A 23,594-nucleotide genomic window follows, 5' to 3' on the forward strand; every position below is an offset into this window, starting at 1 on the left:
AACAAAAGTAATACACAAACTCAACCAAAGCCCAACAGAAAAAATGGGATTTGTCTATTGGTTTATACCCAGGTTTAAGCCCAACAAAAGTAAACAGCCCCTAACTACTAATAAAACCCAATGTGTGGTTGATGGGTAAAATGGGAACCACAAAAGTCAAACAGCCATTTTTGTTGATGTGCTTGCTTTATACCCAGGTTTTGGTCCTGTAGGTGGTATTATTATAATTAAAATATAGTTATTTACCTATATATTATATTAATATTATAGTATAAAACTATGTTATATAATATATCAAAATGTTGTCCAATTTCTTCTCCTCCTCTTGGTTTCATTTGAGAGCTAGATTTAACGTTTGCTTCGAGTCCGGATGAGAAACTAGAGAGAGAAAGTAGACCACGAGAGAGAGAGAGAGAGAGAGAGAGGGTCATACATGTCTGAGCCCGCACTTTTTGTGATCTGTTCATCTTCTCTCTATTTGTCCTAAAAAGTCTCAGATCACTCGACTTTCCTCTGAAATTTACACAGACCCACATACATAAACCTCCAGATTTTGTAGCCTGAGGTACAGATCTCCGATCTCACTTTTCTCCACCTTCAAATCTTGTATTTATGTATGTTTATTCACTGTTCTAGGTGTATGTTCATGTATAGAGCTCAATTTAAACCTTTTGCTTCATCATTTCTTAATTTTCTGTTAGATTTCTAGGTTTATGGTAATTTTGAGCTCTATTCCAGCCATCAAAGACGCGTTTTTTTGAAGTCATTTCCGAAACATACTTTGAACATAGGATCAGTGGGTCTGGTTTGGCTGACTGACTCTGGACCAAAATGAACTTGTTGACAGATTGTGAGAGCATGGCCTCAATTGGTATTTGATATGAAGACCATCACCATCTATTTTTATGTCTTCTCTTATTATATGATGTGTTAATGCTGTAATAGTGCTACATTTTGTTTCTACCTTAAACTCAGGTTTTTTGACAGGAGCACATCTTGGAAATTTGGGTAGTTGGTTTAGAAAACGGTCTAATATTGTGATGTCAGGTTATGTTGTTAATAGATATACTCAATTATGTACTTTAGAATGATATAATTCCATTTTAATCTTTGACTGCATTGTTCAAAGGTATATCAGTAATTTCATATCTTGTATATGGAAGTTAAATTCTATTCCACCTGTTTCCTCGTTGTTTCCTCGTGCAACTTCTGTATCTAAATCTAATGAATTCCAATTAATTTGACTGTCATGCAGGCCCTCACTACTGTCAGCAGCCTGAGTTTTGATTACTTGCAAAACCATTGATTGACAATTTAGATGGGAAATCTCTGTATAACAGAATTGAATACAGGCTAGCCAGTACTTTCTCCATAGCTGAAAAGGGTTACCTACTATTGTATCCATGATAGCCCCCTTGGTCTTGGACTCTCTTATATTCTTGGAACCTTATCAGCATAGAAGTCTTAAAATTTTGCTGTTCCAAATTATTTTGTCTATGATTTTCTTTTCTATTAGTTGACTTTCGTTTATTATATTTTTTAATTTATGTTTGCGTGGCTATCATATACATACAGTTCAGTCATATTGAGTTCATTGAGACTGTGCTTTCTTCTTTCTTCTTTTTTTTTTCATTTAATTTAATTTAATTTAATTATTTATTTTTAAGCATATGTTGGCGCATTGTATTGGAAGTTTGGATGTAAATGGACCAAACTCATTGTTTGGTTTATAACGCTAAAACCGTTTTTGAGTTTTTTATTTTTTGTCAAGTGATTATTTTATGCTTCATTTATTATTTCAATGAGAGTTATTATTTTATATGTTAGTTATTTTATATTTATTACAGGTATTTGAATGGAAGTTAGATATTAATTGAATAAGAAACTGAATTAATGTTTGTTATTTGAATGAGAGTTAATATTTTATATGTCAGTATTACTAATGGTATTTTTTTAATTCAATCAAACAAAAATTAGTACAATTTTCAAAAAAAAAAAAAAGAGGGGATATGACGGCGTTTCTACAAACGCCTTCTAAACTGTCAATATTTTTTGAAAACAGATACCACGGCGTTTCAACAACGTCGCTAAATATTGTTGGTGACGTCAGCAAGTGTATAGTGGGACATTTGGCGGCGTTTATTAAAACGCCTCCTATACTATATCACGGCGTTTTTAAAACGTCGCAAAGATATAGCGACGGCCGCAGCTTCGACGTTTGGTACTAAACGCCACTAAAGGAATTAGCGACGTTTTTGATAGATATAGCGGCGTTTTTTAAACGCCACTAAAAGTCCAATTTCTAGCAGTGTGTAATTCCCAAAATTAAGCATTTGATGACCTTTGTATAATTCATAAAAGACATATACATGGGAGCCCCACCATTGATGGGCAGTTGAGGTTTTATGATCATATGGTGATCATTTGTAGAATCAACGAATACACACTACAAAAAATTAAAGTTTTGAAAATCAAAATTTAGAGACAAAATTATTTTTTAGTGACCAAATAATTTTGTTACGAAAAATATATTTATTATATTTTTAGCAACAAAAATTGAACATTGATGATGAATTATTATTCTTTTGGAACCAAATTTTTTATCTCAAAAAATAAACTATTTTGGGATCTAATATTTGTCTCTAAAAGTCTATTTATTAGTGACATTTTTAAAATTTTGTCGCTAAAAGTCTTATTTTTTACTTTTTAGGATGATCTTTTAGTGACTATCCTCATTACGATGGAAATTGGTTCCTAAATGTTTTTTGCAACAAAATTTTCATTTTTAGAGATTAAAATATTTGGCCTCTAAAACTCTTATATGTTGTAGTGATATAAATATGTTTATGTGTATATATAGCTATGTGTATATATAAATGACAATTATATATAAGGTTAATAATGGGATTATTCAGTGGTGACCAATCTTTGCCTACTCTGAAAAAGACTCAACTCCTAGAGGGTGCTGTACCTTATTGGTGGGTTCTGATCTAGGCCCATGGTGATAATTCAAATGTTTAATGTGTAGAATATATTGAGTATATAAAAAATTACATTAATCAAATATCGATAATTATTTGATTAGATCACATGGTGTACTCACCTTTTTTTACAAATTAAACGGATATCGATAACAACTTGTTTAAATCACATTGAATTTTCAAAATAAATTGCTTAAAATATTTTTAACAATTTAGTGATAACAAAAAAATATATATATATAAAAAATGAAAAAGTAAAAAGTAAAATTTTTCGAAAAGTGAATTTTAAAAATAAAAACCAAACAAGTGAATGTTTCTGGTAATCATCTAGTGGACTTTATATGATATCCAAAAGAAATAAACAGGGGAGCCCACAGTTCCTTTTGTGCTAAACATTGATGCAGGTGAGGTTTCATAATTAGGTGTTTTTTTTAAGTATGAATTTAATGGTGTTAGCATTATAAATTTGTAATTTTTATTATTATTTATTATTTATATAATTGCAGGATATGTGGCATTCTCTTATTCATTTGGAAGTTAAAAGAAGTTATAGAGATAATGGAGAATATGAAAGACAAAGTGGATGAGTGGGAGGACAAAGTGGATGAGTGGGAGGACACATGGCAAGACAAGAATGAAGATGGAAGAAATGGGTAGTTACTAAGTAATTATTGCTGTATTTTTTCTTCTATAAATAGCCATTAATGGCTACATTGTAAAGGGCCAGAACTTAAATCAAAGACGCTCGATTTCAATATTTCTTGTCATTTTCCTTATCTTAGGAGTAGTTTAACATAGATTTATATTTCGAAGCATTTATTTTCAGCATTTCCATTTCGAGGCATTTTATGCACTTCCTTTTCGAAGCATAGGAGTAGAGGTAAGTAATTATTACTTTGATTATTCACTCAATCGTCCTTCTCCATCCCTCATTCTTCTTTTAATTTTTCTTTTCTTTACACTTTGGCAATTTTGAAGTCCTCTTTGTTGAGGCAAAAGAACTGTCAACGCAATCGCTTGATAATTGACTTGAATTTAATCTGTAAGGATTTTTCAATCCTTGCTGGCACGCTCGCATTTATGATATTTTCCTTTGTAGGAAAAATAAGCCAACAATTTTTGGCACGCCCGGTGGGACAGCCAAGTGTAAGAAATGACAAACTATTTGGATTTCGCCATTCGAACTTGTCAATATGAAATATATTGGCGTGAAAGAGAAATTTTGGATCTTCAAGAAGAGATCCATTTTCTTGATGAAATAAACTTTCATCCCTTATAATATTATTTGGTGGAAGAAAAAAGACACCATTTAATTGGAGAAATTCATTAACTTGATATGGAAATTCGCCAATGGAATGATGAGTTATCAACTCTCACTACCAAGTCTTTAACTGAGGCTTTAATGGCCGGAATTGGTGAATTTTTTCAGATTTTTTCTATGGTTAAAAATAGCAAAAGCAAGGAGTTTATTTCATCAATGGCTCGAGAGGTTCAAGAGTCCGTTTTAAAAGAGCCAAATTATGAAATTAACACAACGAAAGAGCATGCTCTTGAGCCAAATTTGGCTAAGAATGATGTTCCATGTATGACTCGGGGGTCCAAAAACCAAATTTTAGAGAGTCAAGTCACGAAAATAACATATCTATGGGTGATTTTCATAAGCCATTAATGGCTAACATGGAAAAACAACCCACTTTGCCAAATAATTATGAAAACCTATTCCGCAAAAGTCATGTTTTTAAAACAAACATGGTCAAGAATAATGAACAAGCCACTGTTCATGAATTCAAAATTTTTGACATTTTTCAAAATGTCAAAAAGTATGAATTTTCATGGTCACACCATACCATGACTTTTGGTGTTCAAAATCCTTTTTGGATTTGTGGTTCACATCAAAATATAATTTTGATGATGTGGCTAATAAAATTAACAAATTATTCTTATGAGTTTGAAGCACTAAGAACATGGGATGACCATTTTAAAATGCATGAATTTGGCTAGAAAAAGCCTGTGCATTTAAATAAATGGTTGAGAATGGCTTATCTTTTCAAATTGATGGCCAGTTGTTTGTATGTACACAATCAAAGCATCGAATATACATTCGAAGCATCAAGAGTTGTTTCGAAGGTTGATTACTTCACCTTCGAAGCTGTATAAAGCTTTGAAGATACATTCGAAATATCAAAAGTTGTTTCGAAGGTTGATTACTTCACCTTCGAAACTGTATAAAGCTTTGAAAACTTTCGAAATGTGTACATCTCTTCAAATATACGTAAAATGACAATTAATTAGTTGTCGAATAATGCCTGTTTTTGGCATGATAAGTTGGTTCGAAGAACAACAGTTTTTGTGTCTTCGAAGAATTAATAACTGGTTCGAAGCACAAAATTAATATTTTCATTAATTATGTATGAACCAGAACATACAAAATGTGAATAACTACAATGTTGGCCAAAAGCTGCTTCGAAGGTTCTTTTGCCATAATTTTGTAAGCTCCGAAGCACTCCATCTTGCATTAACAGCTTCGAAGAAACAATAATGGTGGTTGTGAACCTTCGAAACTTTGCCGAGTATTTCTAAGGATGTAATTTGTCCTTTGTCGGCACTTTCAACCTTCGAAAGATGATTTTGGTCCATTGTACCACCTTCGAAACTTGTTACTGGTCCGTAATAGCTAGCATTCGAGACATCTAGTCATAATTTCATACTTATTCGAAACACTTCATTGGTGCTATTATATCATTCGAAGCACTTTGTTGATATTATTCGAAGCATTTTATTGCTTAGATTAGTCATGTGTTTGGTTCGGCCTTTCAAAAATTCAAGTAAACATCATTTTTAAGGGCCGGGGGGGGGTAATGTTAGCACCATAAATCTGTTATTTTTATTATTATTTATTATTTATATAATTGCAGGACACGTGGCATCCTCTTATTCATTTGAAAGTTAAAAGAAGTTATAGAGATAATGGAGAATATGAAGGACAAAGTGGATGAGTGGGAGGACAAAGTGGATGAGTGGAAGGACACATGGCAAGACAAGAATGAAAATGGAAGAAATGGGTAGTTACCAAGTAGTTATTGCTGTATTTTTTCTTTTACAAATAGCCATTAATGGCTACATTGTAAAGGGCTAGAACTTAAATCGAAGACACTCGATTTCAATATTTCTTGTCATTTTCCTTATCTTAAGAGTAGTTTAACATAGATTTATATTTCGAAGCATTTATTTTCAGCATTTCCATTTCGATGCATTTTATGCACTTCCTTTTCGAAGCATAGGTTTAGAGGTAAGTAATTATTACTTTGATTGTTCACTCAATCGTCCTTCTCCGTCCCTCATTCTTCTTTTAATTTTTATTTTCTTTACACTTTGGCAATTTTGAAGTCCTCTTTGTTGAGGCAGAAGAACTGTCAACGCAATCCCTTGGTAATTGACTTGAATTTAATCTGTAAGGATTTTTCAATCCTTGCTGGCACGCTCGCATTTATGATATTTTCCTTCGTAGGAAAAATAAGCCAACAATTTTTGGCACGCGCGGTGAGACAACCAAGTGTAAGAAATGACAAACTATTTGGATTTCGCCATTCGAACTTGTCAATATGAAATATATTGGCGTGAAAGAGAAATTTTGGATCTTCAAGAAGAGATCCATTTTCTTGATGAAATAAACTTTCATCCCTTACAATATTATTTGGTGGAAGAAAAAAGACACCATTTAATTGGAGAAATTCATCAACTTGATATGGAAATTCGCCAATGGAATGATGAGTTATCAACTCTCACTACCAAGTCTTTAACTGAGGCTTTAATGGCCGGAATTGGTGAATTTTTTCAGAATTTTTCCATGGTTAAAAATAGCAAAAGCAAAGAGTTGATTTCATCAATGGCTCGAGAGGTTCAAGAGTCCGTTTTAAAAGAGCCAAATTATGAAATTAACACAACGAAAGAGCATGTTCTTGAGCCAAATTTGGCTAAGAATGATGTTCCATGTATGACTCGGGGGGTCCAAAAACCAAATTTTAGAGAGTCAAGTCATGAAAATAACATATCTATGAGTGATTTTCATAAGCCATTAATGGCTAACATGGAAAAACAACCCACTTTGCCAAATAATTATGAAAACCTATTCCGCAAAAGTCATGTTTTTAAAACAAACATGGTCAAGAATAATGAACAAGCCACTGTTCATGAATTCAAAATTTTTGACATTTTTCAAAATGTCAAAAAGTATGAATTTTCATGGTCACACCATACCATGACTTTTGGTGTTCAAAATCCTTTTTGGATTTGTGGTTCACATCAAAATATAATTTTGATGATTTGGCTAATAAAATTAACAAATTATTCTTATGAGTTCGAAGCACTAAGAACATGGGATGACCATTTAAAATGCATGAATTTGGCTAGAAAAAGCCTGTGCATTTAAATAAATGGTTGAGAATGGCTTATCTTTTCAAATTGATGGCCAGTTGTTTGTATGTACACAATCAAAGCATCGAATATACATTCGAAGCATCAAGAGTTGTTTCGAAGGTTGATTACTTCATCTTCGAAGCTGTATAAAGCTTTGAAGATACATTCGAAACATCAAAAGTTGTTTCGAAGGTTGATTACTTCACCTTTGAAACTGTATAAAGCTTTGAAAACTTTCGAAATGTGTACATCTCTTCAAATATATGTAAAATGACAATTAATTAGTTGTCGAATAATGCCTGTTTTTGGCATGATAAGTTGGTTCGAAGAACAACAGTTTTTGTGTCTTCGAAGAATTAATAACTGGTTCGAAGCACAAAATTAATATTTTCATTAATTATGTATGAACCAGAACATACAAAATGTGAATAACTACAATGTTGGCCAAAAGCTGCTTCGAAGGTTCTTTTGCCATAATTTTGTAAGCTCCGAAGCACTCCATCTTGCATTAACAGCTTCGAAGAAACAATAATGGTGGTTGTGAACTTTCGAAACTTTGCCGAGTATTTCTAAGGATGTAATTTGTCCTTTGTCGGCACTTTCAACCTTCGAAAGATGATTTTGGTCCATTGTACCACCTTCGAAACTTGTTACTGGTCCGTAATAGCTAACATTTGAGATATCTAGTCATAATTTCATACTCATTCGAAACACTTCATTGGTGCTATTATATCATTCGAAGCACTTTGTTGATATTATTCGAAGCATTTTATTATTTAGATTAGTCATGTGCTTGGTTCGACCCTTCAAAAATTCAAGTAAACATCATTTTTAAGGGCCGCGGGGGGTAATGTTAGCACCATAATCTGCAATTTTTATTATTATTTATTATTTATATAATTGCAGGACACGTGGCATCCTCTTATTCATTTGAAAGTTAAAAGAAGTTATAGAGATAATGGAGAATATGAAGGACAAAGTGGATGAGTGGGAGGACAAAGTGGATGAGTGGAAGGACACATGGCAAGACAAGAATGAAGAAGGAAGAAATGAGTAGTTACCAAATAGTTATTGCTGTATTTTTTCTTTTATAAATAGCTATTAATGGCTACTTTCTAAAGGGCCAGAACTTAAATCAAAGACATTCGATTTCAATATTTCTTGTCATTTTCCTTATCTTAGGAGTAGTTTAACATAGATTTATATTTCGAAGCATTTATTTCCAGCATTTCCATTTCGATGCATTTTATACACTTCCTTTTCGAAGCATAGGAATAGAGGTAAGTAATTATTACTTTGATTGTTCACTCTATCGTCCTTCTCCGTCCCTCATTCTTCTTTTAATTTTTCTTTTCTCTACACTTTGGCAATTTTGAAGTCCTTTTTGTTGAGGCAAAAGAACCGTCAATGCAATCGCTTGATAATTGACTTGAATTTAATCTGTAAGGATTTTTCAATCCTTGCTGGCACGCTCGCATTTATGATATTTTCCTTTGTAAGAAAAATAAGCCAACAAATGGGTACATAAATGTTGTAGAGTTGCTTAGCTAGGATTTTCTTACACTGATTCAAAACGTTGTGGTTCTAATTAAGGTAAAAAAACAAACAAATAAACAAAGAAGCAATCATACAAAAGAAACATACACGGGAGCCCACCCCATTGGACAGTTCTTTTTTGTGCTAAACATTGATACAGCTGATGTTTCATAATCAAGGGTTTTCTTAGGGTTTGGTTTGGGATGTCCTAAAAAAGTGTATTTTTTGACTTATTGGTGGATTTGAGTTGGGTTTGATGTGATGTGTTAGAGAGGTGATGTGATTTAAATAAGATGATGTGACTTAAATAAGATAGTGACTTTTTAACTTTTTAACTTATTTAATACATGCCAAACTAACCCTTAATATGAAATTAATGAGTGCGTAAATGTGACGGAGTTGATTCTCTAAGATTTTCCTACAGTGATTCAAAACCACGTGGATCTAATTAAGGTAAAAAAAACAAACAAAGAAAGAGGCCCTTGCCCTTCTCTTCATTGTACGCATAAATATTCGTTTGGTAGAGATTTGCAAGACAATCAGAGAGATTTTTTCCCTTTTACCATAATATTTATTGATTTAATTTTAATTTTAATTTTATTTTTTTTTTACAAGCTAAAATATGAAAAGATGATTTGAGCACAAAGTTCACCCTCTTTTTCCTGCCATTTAAACCAGGGTTGCTTGAAAACCAAGTGATAATATGGGGATCTGTGAATTTTTTTTTTATAGGTAATTTTGTATTTTCAGTGTAAAAAACTTTTTGTGAAAAGTCATAATATTTTATTGAACAACTTTTTATTTTTAAAATAAAAAATTTGTGATTTGAGTCTTATTATAGGTGTCCTTAGAACACAAAATATATATATTTAAAAAAAAAAAACAAGACATTTTTTATTAAATTTAATATAATTTTAATATTCCTTTGTGTTTATTTACTATTTGTTGGTAATATCATATGTCAATGATGATGTGGTATTACTATTATATTGAATTTTTACTGAAATTTTGTATAAAAAATTACTTTATCATTACATACCCAATTTCTTAAACACAAAACTTAAAATAACATACCAAAATAGTCAAATAACTAAAAAAAAAAAAAAAAAAAATTCTCAAACCAGGCCATCTTACCCAAGCTGAGTTTTGTTGTTCCAATTAATTGGTTATGATGATACTTTTTTTTGTGAATAAAAAGACCGGAATGTTCATTACCAATTTATACTATTTTCGTTTTTCTAAATTATACAATTGATGGGAGCTGGGTATGGGTGGATGAAAGAGAGAAAGTAAATTCTTTGAAAGCAATCCATGTCTCTTTTTTTTTTTTTTTTGGAAAATAAAACTGAGCATTAAAACTAAAATAGGTGAATAGGAACAGAACTGTAGTTGTAATTTCCAAAATTGAGCATTAGGTCGTCTTCATATAATTCATCAAAAACATATACATGGCAGTCCCACCATTGATGGGCACTTGACGTTTTGTAATCATATCGTAATGTATTTATGTGTGTATGTAGCTATGAGTATATATAAAAAAAAACATCATAAATATATAGTGTTAATATATTTATATATTTATCCTTAACTTAGGCTTCGTTTGGAAAGAAGGGTTGGGTTGGGTTTGTGGCTATTTTAGCAATAAAATGATGAAATAGATTTTTTAGCCCAATAAAACAAAACATTGCATCCAATCCATAATTATTACATTATTTCTCTCACAAAAAGTAAAAAAAGTAAAAAAGTCATTCCCAAATAAGATTTTTTTTAACTCCAGACTAAAATAATCAAAAAGTTAAAAAATCACTTCCCAAATGAACCTTTAATTAGTCACCAATGGCGGCGGCATAGAGGGTCCAGGAGGGTCATGTGCCCCTCCTTGGGTTTTGGAATATTTTTATTTTTATTTTTTGGCAAACATAAAGAAAATATTTAAAATAAAAAAATTATAAAATATTATATAGCGTGAAATGACAATAACATTTTTAAAATTATGAGAATAATAATGGTTGTTTTTTATTGAAAATAAAAATAGTATGATAAATCATATTATATATCTATGAAAATTTCAATACAACGGTGAAATTTGTCATTATTGACATACAAATATAATTAATCTCATTGAATATATGAAATTTATTAAATTGTTAGTTACATTTAACATGTCGAGTTTATCATTTATATGTTTCTTTATTATTGGTTGGTGATATTATGTATCAATAATAACTTGGTACTACTATTGTATTGAATTTTTATTGAAATTTTGTATAAAAAATTGCTTTATCATTATATACCCAATTTCTCAAACACAAAAATTAAAATAACCTACTAAAATAGCCAAATAACTACAAATTTTTTTTAAAAAAAAAAGAAAAAAGAAAAAAAAAAAAAGAAAAAAGAAAAATTAGCTACTTCTGAAACCAGGCCATATTGAAAGGTCACCCAAGCTGAGTTTTGTTGTTCCACTAAATTGGTTATGACGTTACTTTTTTATGAATAAAAAGACTGGCATGTTCATGACCAATTTATACTATTTTTGCTTTTTTAAATTATACAATTTATGTGAGCTGGATATGGGTGGACGAAAGAGAGAGAGAGAGAGAGTAAATTCTTGAAAGCAATTGATGTCCCATTTTTTTTGGAAAATAAAACTGAAGTAGGTGAATAGGAACATAATTGTTGCTGCAATTTCCAAAATTGAGCATCAGGTCGTCTTCATATAATTCATCAAAGACATATACATGGCAGCCTGCCATTGATGGGCACTTGACATCTTCATATAATTCATCAAAGACATATACATGGCAGCCTGCCATTGACGGGCACTTGACATTTTGTAATCATACGGTGATGATTTGTGGATTCAACAAGCACATAAATGTATTTATGTGTATATATAGCTATGTGTATATATTAAAAAACAAGCATCATAAATATGTAGTGTTAATATATTTATGTATTTTTGCTTAACTTAGGTCAAGTTTGGCATGATTGAAAAAAGACAAAAAGTCAAAAAGTCACTATCCTATTTAAGTCATATCATTTTGTTTAAGTCACATCACCTCTCTAACACATCACTTCAAACCCAACCCATATTTCATAAAAAGTCAAAAAGTGCACTTATTTAGTCTTCCCAAACTAGGCCTTAGGTTTCGTTTGGAAAAAAAGGGTTGGGTTGAGTTTGGGGCTATTTTACCCATAAAAAGATAAAATAGGTTTTTTATTCCAACAAAACAAAACATCACATTCAATTTATAATTATTACATTCTTTTTCACAAAAAGTCAAAAAAGTCCTTCCCAAACGAGATTATTTTAGCCCCGGACATAAATAGCCAAAAAGTCAAAAAATTACTTCCCAAATAAAACACCTATTTGAAATACATTGGAGCATGAATTGCCATCATGAATGAGTAGGCAAATGAAAACACCTATTTAATCAGTTGCTCTCATTTGCAGTAATTGCAAATTCGGTCATGCCTATCTTTCGAACAAACTGTTGTTACTTTGGACTACATGTCCACTATTAACGCCCTCAACACCAATTTAGCCAGCATGCTGGTTCTTCTCATGTTATTCATTTCCGAATTGTTAGTAATTGTCTAGATATTTTTCATTTTAATATTCATACATGTAAACTTGGATGATTGATTTTCAGGTTGAGACTACTGATCCTTTGGTTGGGAAAGCCTGCCAGACGCGAAACAAACACAATGCCACATTGGGCTGGTTCATGCTGGTAATCTATTGTTTCAAATTTTAAAATTTATTTATTTTTACTGTATTAGTGCCGATGGTGCAATGGTATGAGAATTCTTTGTTTGTTATGAGGGCTGTATTTTTTACCAGAATTTTATTTTTTCTGATAAACATTGAAGTACTTTAAGTTCAGGGAAGATGAATAGAAAGGAAAACCTGAGAGTGAAGCATGGAGATGCTTGAAGGGACATAGGGCATAGAAGGGTGGTTTGTTGAAGAAAACAAAAAGTAAAGAGCAAAGAAGAAAGAAATGTCTTCTGTTCTGTCATATATTTTCCGCTTGTGTGGCCCTGCACAAAAACAGCATGCTTTGGTTGAATGGGTGAGTGGATACTGGACTCGTCAAGAGAGAGAGAGAAGAGTGAGTGGACTTGTCAGAAGTGGAAAAGAAAAATTTAGTAACGTGACATGTTTGTTATATGCTATTTGTATGATCTAAACTATAGTTATGTGTGGCCATTCCATTTTAAACAACTTTCGCTCATTTTATGGTGTCACTTCTATCTGGGAAAGTCTATAGTACATTTTGTTCAAAAAATATACGGTACATAAAAAATCAATGGTTAAGATTGAGCCACATCATTAAAAGTGACCTGCTAAACAGGTCACTTTTTATAGTTATGAGTCAAAATCATATTTTTTCATAACTATAATCAAATTGATCATAACTTAGTTATAACAACATCTCATAACTAACACCATTTTGTTCATAACTAATATCACATATTTCATAATCATAATCACATATCTCATAACCAACACCACTTTAAACATAACAAATATCACACATCGCATAACCATTGATCACATATCTCATAACTACTACCCACATAATCATAACCACATCTCATAACTAGTCCCTTTGAGTCATAACCAACATCACATATCTCATAACCACTAGTCACATATCTCGTAGCCAATACCTTTTTGGCATAACCAACATCACATATCTCATAACCACTAATCACATATCTTATAATTAACACCTTTTTACTCATAACCACACCACTTTGATCATAACCAACATCACATATCTCATAACTACTAGTTACATATCTAATAACCAACATCACATATCTCACAACCGCTAGTTACATAACCAATATCTTATAACTCATAACCATTAATACATATAGCATAACCTCATCCTTTGACACCACTTTGCTCATAATCATTACCCACATATCTCATAACCACTAACACATATAGCATAACTAAACACCCTTTGACATCACTTTGCTCATAACAATTACCCACATATCTCATAACCACTAACACATATACCCACATATCTCATAACCACTAACACATATAGCATAACCAAATACCCTTTGACACCACTTTGCTCATAACCATTACCCACATATTTCATAACCACTAACACATATAGCATAATCAAACACCTTTTGACACCACTTTGCTTATAACCATTACCCACATATCTCATAACCACTAACACATATAGCATAACCAAACACTCTTTGACACCACTTTACTCATAACCATTACCCACATATCTCATAACCAACATCACATATATCATAACTACTAATCACATATCTCATAACCAAACACCCTTTGACTTGTAACTATACCATTCTGCTCATAACCAAAATCGCATATCTTATAATCACTAATCATATATCTCATTACCTTTACCCACATATGTTATAACCACATCTCATAACCAGCACCCTTTGTTTCATAATCAATATCACATATATCATAACCACTAATCATATATCTCATAACCACTACCCACATATAGGGGTGTAAATTTGGCCCACGAGCTCGCGGCACACCCCAAGTCTACTCGTGTCCTAGATAGGCCTAACTAGGCTCGAGGCTAAACCCAACCTAAGATATGTGTTCTAGAGCCCGGCCCGACCCTGGTGTGTTATGGAGTGTGACCCATCTCGTGAGCTCGTCCCGAAATTTTCTTCCCCATCTGGCTCGACCCGACCCCAATGGTTCCCTATCCCCTTTGTCAGTGCAATGGTAAAAAATTTAAATCAAAACAATTTGAAAGAATCAAATAACCGTTAATTCCACCAACAATCAGTTTTTATTTTATTTTATTATATATATATATATATATATATATAAATTAACTCATCCCTCCCAAGTCCTATAAATACCACCCCTCTCACATTTTATTTCTCACAAACAAATCTGTCTCTCAAACTCTCATTCTCTCTAAACTCTCAACTCTCTTAATTAATTTTGAAGTGTCATCCCTAAGTGACAATTGCAATTGATCACCTATCTCTATTTTAGATTTATTTTTAGTCATGGTATCTTCATTAAAGATAATAGAAATAATAATATACAAACGATATACTTTTTAAAATATCTATATACACTTATAGACATATATATATATATATATATATATATAATTTAACTAAATTTTAATAAAAAATATGCTGATAAAAATTATCTATGACGTGATTTTATTTTGTTGCACTAAATAATTTTTCTCCTAAATTTTTTTCCCAACTTTTCTTCATTTTTTTCTCCACTCAATTTTCTTTCTCTTGATTTGTCCTAGTTGTGCCTGAGCTCTCTCTATTTCTTAATCAGACTTCTCTATTTCGCTGAATCATCGAACGACCATCGTTGATAGTTCTTCCTCACTGGATTCTTCTTCTCTATACTCTTGTGTCTCTGCAATAGATCCTTGAATGTGGGCTTTATTCACAAGGATTTGCACAATTATATTCAAGCCGAGCGCAAAATAGAAATGAAGGATGGTGACGCGGAGTGTGCTTTGGCTTACTTATGTGCAAAAGCTGATGCTAACCCTTACTTCTTTTACAAGTATGACAAGGATCAAGAGAACCGACTTGGCAAATTGTTTTGGGCAGATTCAAGGTCTCGCCTAGACTATGCTGCATTTGGTGACGTGTTGGTCTTTGATATGACTTATAAAACGAATGCATATAACAAACCTTTTGTTATTTTCGTCGGGGTCAATAACCATTTTGAAACCACCATATTTGCATGCAACTTGCTTGTTGATGAGACAATTGCAACATACACATGGGTTTTGCAGAAGTTGTTAGAAACCATGGATAACAAAAGACCGGTGTCAGTGTTGATAGATGAGGATATGGCCATGCGTAAGGCAATACAAAAAGTCTTTCCAAATGCCAAGCATCGTCTATGTAATTGGCATATGCACAGAAATGCCAAGCGAAATGTTCGAGTCGATGGATTTGAAGGACATTTCAAGCATCTCATGGATCTTGATGCGAATGAGGTTGTATTTGAGGAAGCTTGGAGTAAGATGGTCAGAAAATATGGCCTTCAAAATAACAAGTGGGTATCAGACACCTACAACAACAAAGGCATGTGGGCTCAGTCATATTTGCGTGGTCATTTTTTTGCTGGAATGACGAGCAGTCAGCGTTGTGAGGGTATGCATGCTTTTTTCAATGAGTGCCTCAAATGAAAACTGAAACTATTCGAATTTGTTAGATGTTTTGACATGGCCCTTTATCGATTACGGAACAAAGAAGCGGATGCCGAGGCAAAAACTGACAACAGTGATCCTTGTCTTACCACAACACTTCAGCCTCTAGAGAAACATGCAACAACCATCTTTACCAGACGTTTGTTCTTAATGTTCCGTAATGAAATAATTGAGGAAGCATTGTTGATTTTTGATGGAAGGAAAGAGGAGTTCGATCATCGCATATACAAATTTTCAAAGTACACTGAATTTGGTTCCACATGGGAAGTGTCATACCATCCCGCAACTAGCATAATGAAATGTAGTTGCAAAAAGTTTGAGTTCTTTGGACTTCCTTGCAGCCACATGATTTCTGTGATGAAATGCGAACACATGACTGAAATTCTCCCAAGTTGTGTGATGTATCGTTGGACAAAGCAAGCAAGAAAGGTTGGTGAACAACATTGCCAAGCCCAATTCTCTAGCACTCTCACACAGGAGACGCGTTTTGGGGTACTTTGCTCTTCTTTTACTGAAATGTGTTACTATGCCTCACAAACATCTGAAGGATTTGAAGAGGCTAGGAATGCATTTTTCACTATGACATGTCGGATGAAGCAGCTTTGCATGGCCAAGGGAACTAATGTTGATGAAGGAAAAAGTTCACTGCCGCCATTTGGGGTTGGGGATTCGAAAGTAGTGAACACGAAGGGGAATACTGGGGGATCCTACATGGCTAAACCTCGAAAGCCAAGGCGATGCCAGTGTTGCAGGTATACATTATATTGTGCTTTGTGTCTTAATTTTGTTATTGTGAGGTAGTGTTGACATTTTTGTTCTCTTTAATGATTGGTGATTTATTTGACAATGTAGGGTCGTCGGCTACACAAGGAGAACTTGCCCCCAAAACGATCATAAAATGGGACAAGTGGGTAGCAATTTGTTTGAGGAATAGGATGATTATGATCCAATTGGTACTCCCACCCCTTTTACACCGAAGCGTCCCAGGAATAATATTAGGTCATGTAAGACCCACCCTGTGAAGAGACGACTTTTTGTCACTAATGTGGATACGTCTCCAGTGCAGTTGAGCAAGGATGTTAATGACTTGCGTAGTTGCGATGCACAAGTCGTCCAAAATTCAGCGTTCATTGATGCGGATACGTCTCTAGGTGATTACTTTTATGGCATCTTTTCAGTTCAAATTATGTTCATTTTGCTTACATTTGCTTTGCAAATTTTATGTGGCTGCTTAATTCTAATTTCTTGATATGCCAAGATAGATTTTAGCTAGAACATTTTGATGTCATAACTAATTATGATGTTTACAACTTGATTATGAAAATAAATAATTTACGAAAACAAAATGACAAAAGAGTGTGTAATGACCAATATATCAAAATTCAATTTGTTATGATTTTCATCATAAATTTCAAGTGAACAAACCTTAATGACAATTTAATTTGTTTTTGCAGGTGTTGCTATGGGTAATAGTTGCTATGATCGAGCAGGTGATATTGGAGCTAAACTAAGATTTTTTAAAAAAAAAAAATTTGAGGACTTAAATTTGTTAGTATTTTGTATAAATACTCTTAAACGATGGTTGATGGATACTTGTTTTGTTGTATGGACTTAAATCTGTTAGTATTTTGATGGATATTTGTTTTGTATAAATTTCTAGCAAACGCTATGAAGCCATTTTGTTTAGTGTTTTCGCTCATTTTTGAAGCAAATGCGCAACAGCAAGTGCATATAGAAAATTGAATGCCATTATTCAATCGTCTTTTCCCATAAAATATTCTCTTGAAAATGGCCAAACCATCATTTTAGCTCTGACAATTCTTTGCACAGTAGCATTTGCCACCAAAACGTCAATTGGAACTAATTGGCAGCATGCCTTGTTATTGTCGACCTCTTGTTTACTTTTATCATCGATGTTCTATGATTCGAGAATTTTATTTTTTTCATCTTGAAGAGTTCAGTTGGTACACCCTTCTCAATCTAGGGTCTTGGCCTTTTACAGCAATGAAAAGGATAAAGAAAGGTGACAGGCCTTTTACAGCTTTTAAAATTTTTATAAATATAAACTGAAAACTAAAAACGGAATAGTTACCAAACATACCATAATATTGTAATCAAGTCACAAAGTTTTGTGATATAAAATAGAAAATACATAACTGCATCACTAATTGGCGTAACGAAATTGTTTAAAATTCTAGAAAATCACAAATGTCGTAACTAATTTCCAAAATTTCATAACATTAACCAAAAATTATGTAACTATCCACTAATTGGTGTAACAAAAACATCTAAATTTTTTAAATAATTTAATCACCAATTGGGATCTCTAATGATACAGATAAACACAGAATGTAATGACAATAATCAAATAATTTAATCCACGACTTATAGCCATGGAACAGAAAATGAGAGTTAGAGAAAATTAACCAATAGAGCAAAAGGAAAGGGAATATGAGTAAGAGAGACTGAACGGACTTGTCGTCTATGAAAATAATGTCAAAGATGGTGTTGCTTCCGATAAGGAACATCGGAGATATCTACAGTGACAATAAGGAATGAGAGAGATGTTTGATAGATGAAGAGAGCTGAGATAGCAAAACAGTACAACAAAATCGTAATATTCATTTTCAATAGTTCTATAAGATATGTACAAATTGATAAAATCATAACTACGGCCAAAGATTTGTATATGTATGAAAGTTTAGAGAGAATGAGAGTTTGAGAGACAAATTTGTTGTGAGAAATAAAATGTGAGAGGGGTGGTATTTATAGGACTTGGGAGGGAGGAGTTAATTTATATATATATAAATAAAAAAAAAATTGATTGTTGGTGGAATTAACGGTTATATGACTCTTTCAAATTGTTTTGATTTAAATTTTTGACCATTGCACTGACAATGGGGGCAAGGAGCCATTGGGGTCAGGTCGAGCTAGATGGGAAAGAAAATTTCGGGGCGATCTCACGGGATGGGTCACACTCCATAACACACCAGGGTCGGGTCGGGCTCTAGAACACATAGCTCAGGGTCTTAGGTTGGGTTTAGACTCAAGCCTAGTTAGGCCTACCCAGGGCACGAGCGGACTTGGGGTGTGCCGCGAGCTCATGGGCTAAATTTATACCCCTATATGTGGGTAGTGGTTCTGAGATATATGATTAGTAGTTATGATATATGTGATATTGATTATGAAACAAAGGGTGCTAGTTATGAGATGTGGTTATAATATATGTGGGTAAAGGTAATGAGATATATGATTAGTGATTACGTGATATGTGATTTTGGTTATGAGCAGAGTGGTATAGTTATAAGTCAAAGGGTGTTTGGTTATGAGATATGTGATTAGTAGTTATGATATATGTGATGTTGGTTATGAGATATGTGGGTAATGGTTATGAGTAAAGTGGTGTCAAAGGGTGTTTGGTTATGCTATATGTGTTAGTGGTTATGAGATATGTGGGTAATGGTTATGAGCAAAGTGGTGTCAAATGGTGTTTGGTTATGCTATATGTGTTAGTGGTTATGAGATATGTGGCTAATGGTTACGAGCAAAGTGGTGTCAAAGGGTATTTGGTTATGCTATACATGTTAGTGGTTATGAGATATGTGGGTAATAGTTATGAGCAAAGTGGTGTCAAAAGGTGTTTGGTTATGAAATATGTGGGTAATGGTTATGAAATATGTGGGTAATGGTTATGAGTGGTTATGAGATATGTGGGTAATAGTTATGAGCAAAGTGGTGTCAAAAGGTGTTTGGTTATGCTATATGTGTTAGTGGTTATGAGATATGTGGGTAATGGTTATGAGTAAAGTGGTGCCAAAGGATGTTTGGTTATGGTATATGTGTTAGTGGTTATGAGATATGTGGATAATGGTTATGAGTGGTTATGAGATATGTAGGTAATGGTTATGAGCAAAGTGGTGTCAATGGGTGTTTGGTTATGCTATATGTGTTAGTGGTTATGAGATATGTGGGTAATGGTTATGAGTGGTTATGAGATATGTGGGTAATGGTTATGAGTAAAGTGGTGTCAAAGGGTGTTTGGTTATACTATATGTGTTAGTGGTTATGAGATATGTGGGTAATGGTTATGAGTGGTTATGAGATATGTGGGTAATGGTTATGAGCAAAGTGGTGTCAAAGGGTATTTGGTTATGCTACACGTGTTAGTGGTTATGAGATATGTGGATAATAGTTATGAGTGGTTATGAGATATGTGAGTAATGGTTATGAGCAAAGTGGTGTCAAAGGGTATTTGGTTATGCTATATGTGTTAGTAGTTATGAGATATGTGGGTAATGGTTATGAGTAAAGTGGTGTCAAAGGGTATTTGGTTATGCTATATATGTTAGTGGTTATGAGATATGTGGGTAATGGTTATGAGCAAAGTGGTGTCAAAGGGTGTGGTTATGCTATATGTATTAATGGTTATGAGTTATGAGATATTGGTTATGTGACTAGTGGTTGTGAGATATGTGATGTTGGTTATTAGATATGTGACTAGTAGTTATGAGATATGTGATGTTGGTTATGATCAAAGTGATGTGGTTATGAGCAAAAAGGTGTTAATTATAAGATATGTGATTAGTGGTTATGAAATATGTGATATTGGTCATGACAAAAAGGTGTTGGTTACGAGATATGTAACTAGTGGTTATGAGATATGTGATGTTGGTCATGACTCAAAGGGATTGGTTATGAGATGTAGTTATGATGTATGTGGGTAGTAGTTATGAGATGTGTGATTAGTGGTTATGAGATATGTGATATTAGTTATGACAAAAAGGTGTTGGTTATGAGATATGTGATGTTGGTTATGACTCAAAGGGATTGGTTATGAGATGTGGTTATGAGATATGTGATCAATAGTTATGAGATATGTGATATTTGTTATGATCAAAGTGGTGTTGGTTATGAGATATGTGATTATGATTATGAAATATGTGATGTTAGTTATGACTAAAATGGTGTTGGTTATGAGATGTAGTTATAGCTAAGTTATGATCAATTTGATTATAGTTATGAAGAAATATGATTTTAGCTCATAACTATATAAAGTGACCTGTTTAGCAGGTCACTTTTAATGACCTGGTTATGAAGTAATATGGTATAAGTAAATAATTGAATATAACTAAGTTATGAGTTAATATGGTGATAGTTATGACTAATATGGTATAGGTTATGATATAAAATCATATAAGTTCATAACTAAATGTATGGTACACCTAAATGTACCATAGCATCACCCTGTTTTCACTAATGTATTTATGTCTTATTTTATATTTTTTCATAACATCGCTAAGATACTCATTTTAGTCACACTTCTGCTCATGTCCAGGTACTATTTGAGATTTATGGACCCTAAAAATTCGGAAGCATTGGTTGATAAGATGAAAGAAATGTAAGTGCCACTTTTGCTCACAAATCTCCATAGTTTGACACTACATTGGTCTCTTACTGGTGATCTGTTTTATGTATATGTCATTTGCTACTAAGAGATGATTATATGCTATGCAGAGTTCTATTAGCATCTTTCATGTGCAGGTAGTGGAGCCCTGCTGATGTGTATGTTGGCGGTGCTGAACATGCTGTTCTTCACTTACTTTATTCCAGGTTCTGGCACAAGGTTTATGCTCCCAATTGTATTCACTACAAGAAAATTGGCATACCATAGCGTTTATACAACTTCGTTTTAAAAAAATGCCATTTTTTTAGTGGTTTCCGTGTTTTACTTAAAAAAAGAAAAAAGAAAAAGAAGTCACGTAACAGATCTCACTCTCTCACACTCATATCTCCGTCATGGTCCGTCTCTCTCATTCTTACACTCATATCTCATTCTCACAGATCTCACTCCCTTTTACTGATCTCACTCTTTCACACACCTGTTGGCTACATATTTTGTGCAAGCCAGTGACAATTCGACGCGTGGCAGAGCAAGGGTAATATGGGGAAACCAGTCAAGTCTCCGAGCCTGATTATACACGTGGCAGTTAATATTGGTTGTTATAAGATCTGAGTAACAGTGGATCAACAACGAGATGCAAAGTGACGTGGCTTCAACGGTTACTCACATTCAAATTCAAATATAGGAGGGAAGCCTAACTACAAGTGAAAGCGTAGTGGAACTATTCATAAGGCAGCATGATCAGCGATCACAGAGGAGGAGTTCGACGGTTTGAAGTGCAGTTCGATGGTTATCTTTGGGGAGTATAAATAGCAGGGAAGACCCCAGGAAAGAGAGGAGGCTCAGATCTAAAAAACCAGTCTTACTTTACATATTTCATTCCAGTTTTTATATTTCCTGTTCTTTACATTTCTGTACTTTAAATTCCTGCACTACACTTCATTCATAGGAGTAGTTTCAAGTATATTGTCGCTGTAAATCTCTACGAGGCTGAGTTTGGATCATTGTAAGTTTTTCATACTAATGAAATACTTCAATTGTTCTTTATTTAACTGCCCTTATACTTAAATTCTCCTAAATCAAGCCACCAGTAAAAGTCTTCTTCATTGAGGCTGAAAGAACTATAACACAATCGTCTGAATAATTGGTTGGCAATTAAAATTGCTGATATAGTTAGGGAGCTGTGTGGACCAATGGCTCAGGGGGGTCTAAACTCCTGTGTATAGAAAACCATACCCAGAATGGGTCGACAGGGTACATGAATACCCAAGGGGTTTCAGGATACCAGATTTTGTCATTTTTTATGGGAACGAAAACCAATCAACAGTAGAGCATATTGCTAGGTTTGCTGCTCAATGTGGTGAATTTACCAATCATGACTATATGAAGTTGAGACTATTCCCAAATTCTCTAACTGGGGGAGCATTTTTATGGTACATTAACCTTCCACCTGGCTCCATCCAGACTTGGCAGCAAATGGAAGAGGCATTTCATGCCCAATTCTTCCAATCAGAGCTAGAAGTTTCCATGGCAGACTTGGCAAGATTGAGTCAAAGGCCTGAAGAGAAGGCTACTCAGTTTATTGACAGATTTAAGAGTGCTCGAAATAAATGTAGAGTAATCTTGCCAGAGCCAGAATTCGTAAGATTGGCCCAAAATGACTTAGAGTTCAGGCTTCGAAAGAAGTTTGATTCAACAGAGTTCAGGGATTTAGTGGAACTGACTTACAAAGTATCTAGATATGAAGCATTACTAGAAGAGGAACAAGATCGAAATAATGCATCATATAGGACATACTACAAAGATCCTAACTATGAGATTGATGCAGCAGAGATTGTGGGAAAAGAGCCTATGATCTGTGAAGCATTAATTCATAAAGATACGACAATTGACCAGCAGTTTAAAAAGAAAGATCTCCACAGGAAGTATTCTTTCGATTTAACTAAGGCAGATGACATTTTTGATCATTTGCTTGCGGCCAACTTCCTTAAGTTATCAAAAGGGGTTAAAATTCCATCTCTTGATGAA

The 23,594-nt window shown here is 33.4% G+C and overlaps 2 long non-coding RNA genes across 2 annotated transcripts; both read left to right on the top strand.

Moving 5' to 3' along the window:
• The first annotated feature begins 305 nt into the window (after nt 1-305).
• LOC145806049 (uncharacterized) lies at nt 306-1,789 on the top strand. The gene is made up of 2 exons (XR_014348478.1): nt 306-565; nt 1,256-1,789. It is a non-coding gene; the product is annotated as an uncharacterized LOC145806049 (long non-coding RNA).
• Nucleotides 1,790-12,359: 10,570 nt separating this feature from the next.
• LOC114311340 (uncharacterized) lies at nt 12,360-21,916 on the top strand. The gene is made up of 3 exons (XR_014348480.1): nt 12,360-13,012; nt 21,501-21,563; nt 21,707-21,916. It is a non-coding gene; the product is annotated as an uncharacterized LOC114311340 (long non-coding RNA).
• Nucleotides 21,917-23,594: the final 1,678 nt, after the last annotated feature.

This window comes from Camellia sinensis, chromosome 13, assembly GCF_055761805.1.
Source record: "Camellia sinensis isolate YWXY chromosome 13, ASM5576180v1, whole genome shotgun sequence".
In the NCBI taxonomy this organism is placed as follows: Eukaryota; Viridiplantae; Streptophyta; class Magnoliopsida; order Ericales; family Theaceae; genus Camellia; species Camellia sinensis.